Here is a 5000-nt window from a genome sequence, read left to right on the forward strand (position 1 = left end):
ACCTGACTTTTTGACCACCTTGTATATGTATAAATATATGTATTTATGTATATATATATATAAATTTATATGTGTATATATATATGTCAATATATATATATATGTATATATATATATGTCAATATGTATATATATATATATAAATTTATATGTATATATATATGTCAATATATATATATGTATATATATATATTATATATATATATCTGCTTATATATATGTATATATATGTATATATGTATATATATAAATTTATATGTATATATATGTGTGCACATATATACTTATGTTTATATATATATATATATATACATATATATATACACACATATATATATATATAGTCATCCACATACAGTACTGTTTCGCTGTTTCACAGCTCATCAGTGCGGCTAAACAGGCAACCACCTCAAGCCAGGATTGAAACCCGACTGTCTGTATGGCAGTCAAGGTTCCTAACCATTACGCTATTGGCGGCCGCTGAACGAGTAGTGAATTTAACGATGTTTTGACATCGTCCGAAATACCGCCGCTCGATTTGTTTACACAAAGAGCGTCGCTTATACGCTAATGGTAATTCGTGTATCACTTCTCTCTCTCTCTCTCTCTCTCTCTCTATATATATATATATATACATATATATATATATATATATATATATATATATATATATATAAATTCATTGAGAAGGCACTCTTGCAGTATCTCCAAAATCGTAATTGTTTCAGTATGAAAGGTTCCTTCTACAATTAACTTAAAATCATGAATAAACCTGCATAATGTAATAGCTATTCATTCGGTATTTTTTTATGTTGAGCCTTGTAGCAAACATGGCTTCATATGTAAGGCATAAGCGTCAAAGGAAAACTCGTAATCTTAAGTTAAACGTTTTTGTTTCGATGATCGGTGGTCGCGCAGAGTCATTTCTTTTTTGTTTTATTATTAAACAATTACTATATATTGGATAAAATATAATAAAATATTCAATACTAAGTCTGCATTAATCCAAATATCCTATTTAAGAGTATTTTACAATCGGGCAATGTGCGGCGGTTTGCTTGGATATTATTATTATTATTATTATTTTTATTATTATTATTATAATAATAATAATAATAATAATAATAATATATGTGCGTGTACGTATATATGCCATTATATGTCAATCATATATATATATATATATATATATATATATATATATATATATATATATATATATGCGCGTGTCTGTGTCTGTAAATGGATAGATATTTATCTATGTGTATATATATATATATATATATATATATTTGCATATACACCTCTCTCTCTCTCTCTCTCTCTCTCTGTATATATATATATATATATAATATTATATATATATGCATACACTATTATATATATGTGTACGTATATATCTATCTATCTATATCTATCCGTCTATCTATCTCTCTTTCTCCCTCTCTCTCTCTCTCTTAAATCTCTCTCTCTCTCTCTCTCTCTCTCTCTCTCTATATATATATATATATATATATATATATATATATATATATATATATATATATATATATACAGTATTATATAAAAATTACTTTCCGTGTGTGTGTGCGTGGGAGAGATTTCTTTCCTCATAGATTCCGAAATGATTGAGTCTATCTTTTGCAAATTTCACACAAAGGTAATTTATATGTCTAGCGGCGTCCTTAGATATTTTGTTTTCAGACATTCATCCGATAAGTATCGAAAGTCGACTGAATCCGATCTTAAGATTGTCTTACTCTTCTAGATAAAACACAGAAAAATTTTCAGTGGAATATGTTATGTTACACCGGAAAAAAAATCTTAGCAAATAAATTCTTTTTTTGAAAAATACAGATTTGTTGGTATCTTGGGATACACCTCATTGGTAAAGCATTTCAATATAGATCGAATGATCCACTGTTAAATCACGGGAGTATCTCCCAATTTACTTGGGGTTTTTTTTTTCTGATTACTGAGTCCGCTTCAAGATAAAATAAGAGGTAGCATTTTAAATCGCGGCAAATCATTTATTCCTTGCGTAGTTTAATATAAAACGTTTATCAGAAGTGTCTTTGTACCCAAGACATTCACCGTCAAACCCATATATCAGCCGACCTGATATTCTGAAGTAACACATACGGAATTTAATGAACGATATATTATTATTATTATTATTATTATTATTATTATAAATATTGTTGTTATTGTTGGTAGTAGTAGTAGTAGTAGTAGTAGTAGTAGTAGTAGTAGTAGTAGTAGTAGTAGTAGTAAAATATTGGGTAAAACCCGTGGAGATGTCGTTGAAGGAACATGTGGTTAGAAGTTAAAAGTGGATGCTTAAGTTTGTGGCCAATGAAGTGGACGTATGTGAGATCAAGGCTGATTATGTGAAACACATGGATAGAGAAAGGGCAGAGGAACTGGCTAGGAAGAAAATGCATGGAAGGTTCTTCTAGGATATAGAGGAAATGACTGATGAAACATCATGGCAATGGCTTGTAGCTTTGTATCTGGCTAAGAGTACTGAAGCTTTTGTTTGTGCAGCACAAGAACAGGCATTAGGAACACGATTGTTCAAAAAAGTTGTTCGAGGAGAGGAAGACACTGCAGAATGCCGGATTTGTGGTAAGACCTCAGAGTCAATGGCGCACCTTGCAGCAGGGTATAGTGGACTGGCCCAGAGAGAGTACCGCAAAAGACACGATCGCATGGGAATCCGGATATGTTGGGAGGTGTGTAAGAGGGTTGGGGTGAAGTGTGCCGAAAAATAGTTTGATGAGGTGCCTGATTAAGTGAGAACAAGTGAGGATAGCAAGGTAGAAGTACGGTGGGACAAAATTGTCATAACGACCAAGCAATTGGAACATAATCGTCTGGATTTGGTCATCATTGACAAGGTCTCAAGAAACTGGCAGATTGTAGACTTTTCAATACCCTGGGACAGGAATGCGAGAGAGAAGGAGAATGAAAAGTGGAGCAATTATGCTCAATTGGCCCTAGAGATAAGGCTTATACGCGGGGTTAAAACACAAATAATCCCGGTCGTAGTTGGTACACTAGGAGTAGTATCAAGTTGTCTGGATGGACAATTGAAAAAACTACAAATTCCCGATGTTTTAGGCGGCCTACAGACCTCTGCAATTGTAGGTACGACCAACATCCTTAGGAAAACCCTTAATCTTTTAAGCTCCGGGTTTGAAGCCGGGATTAAGGGAAATCCTCGGGAAATGAATCCCATCCCTTTCGAGAGAGACGTTAATAAAAGAAATCAGAATTATTATTATTTTTTTTTATTAATTTATTTTTTTAAATTTTTTCTACCTAAGTACAACAGGCAAATTATTTCTCGCAATAAATAGTAATCAATAGTGAATTGATTCTGTAATACACACAAAAATCTGAATGAGTTTTAATATGGTTTAGCGCATTGTACGACTGAGCAATGAAAGGCAGCCAACTAGTATATATATATATATATATATATATATATATATGTGTGTATGTGTGTATATATGTGTATGTGTGTATATGTATGTGTATGTGTATATATGTGGTTATATATGTGTATATATGTGTGTATATATGTATATACATGTGTGTATGTGTATATATATATGCGTATATATATATGTGTGTGTATATGTGCATGTGTATATATATATGTGTGTATATATATGTGCGTGTATATATGTGGGTATATATATATATGTGTGTGTATATATATGTGTGTATATATATGTGTATACATGTGTGTTTATATATATGTATATAGATATGCGTGTGTGAGTGTGGTTATTTGTGTACATATATATGTACATATATCAAAGTATATGTGTATATATTCATTTATGTGTATGCATATGTATATGGATTTATACGCACAAACACACACACATATATATACACACACACACATATATATATATATGTGTGTGTGTGTGTGTGGGTGTAATTTTAGGATCGAGTCGGTAGAATTACGACCTCAGCATGTATGCTTCTAGGCTTAAGGTGTAACATTGCATTTTCGACATCATTCAGGTGTTTTCCCTCGACATCAATACCGCCAACTTCTAGGCCATTACTGATATCGCTTATTCGCTGTTTCTATACGCTGCATCTTTTCACCTCATTCCAATTTCACCATTCATTTTTTCTTTCAAATTCTTAGAAACTCTCTCTTGTGCTCTTGTGATTCTTGTTGATAGTATATCTCTAGTCTTGGGCAATTTAAGGTGTCATATCCAGCCACACAGTATTTAACTGTGAGGAAGCTTTAGTTTATTGCTAATCGTCTGATGCGGTTTTGTTGATGAGCATAGGCTGAACTGCCCAGGAATATTTTGCAAGCCGCCATGATCTTTCGAGCGCATTGTGGACTTTTTAATATATCCCATTGCGACTATTACGTATAGTTATCGGCCCGTGCTATTAAGACAAATTTTCGTCGAGAATCCCTAGTCCAATATTGATAGAAATCATCCGACTTGTTTTGTGGCAAGTAAAACAATTGATACTTATTCTTAAGTGGGGTTTTTCCTATATTTAATTTTAATCTGAGAAATATTAATCAAATTTATATATTAGCATTTCAAAATAGAACTTTACCTTATAAGCAACATGTTTATGAACGTTTATATCAATGTGTTTAATCTAAAATTAATATTTCATCAACGTTCTTTTTTTTGTTTTAGTTTTTACGAAGCTTTAATTTGATATAATGCATCTTAATTTGGTGTATATTGCGCATTTATACATCTGACCGTTTTGTTTCTAAAGTAATCAGACTCGGTTTATTTGGTGTCGCGCCAATGCACACACACACACACACACACACACACACACACGCGCACATATATATATATATATATATATATATATGTAGCCGAATGGTTCGGGTCCTTGCTAATGAAACCAGTCAGGACTTCTGTTGCAAGGGTTCGAATCTCTCTACTGGCGTTAATCGTTACATCCTGCACTGATGATTCCAGAAAGGATGA

This window comes from Euprymna scolopes, chromosome 41 (assembly GCF_053919585.1).
Source record: "Euprymna scolopes isolate OS-2025 chromosome 41, ASM5391958v1, whole genome shotgun sequence".
Taxonomy (NCBI): Eukaryota; Metazoa; Mollusca; class Cephalopoda; order Sepiida; family Sepiolidae; genus Euprymna; species Euprymna scolopes.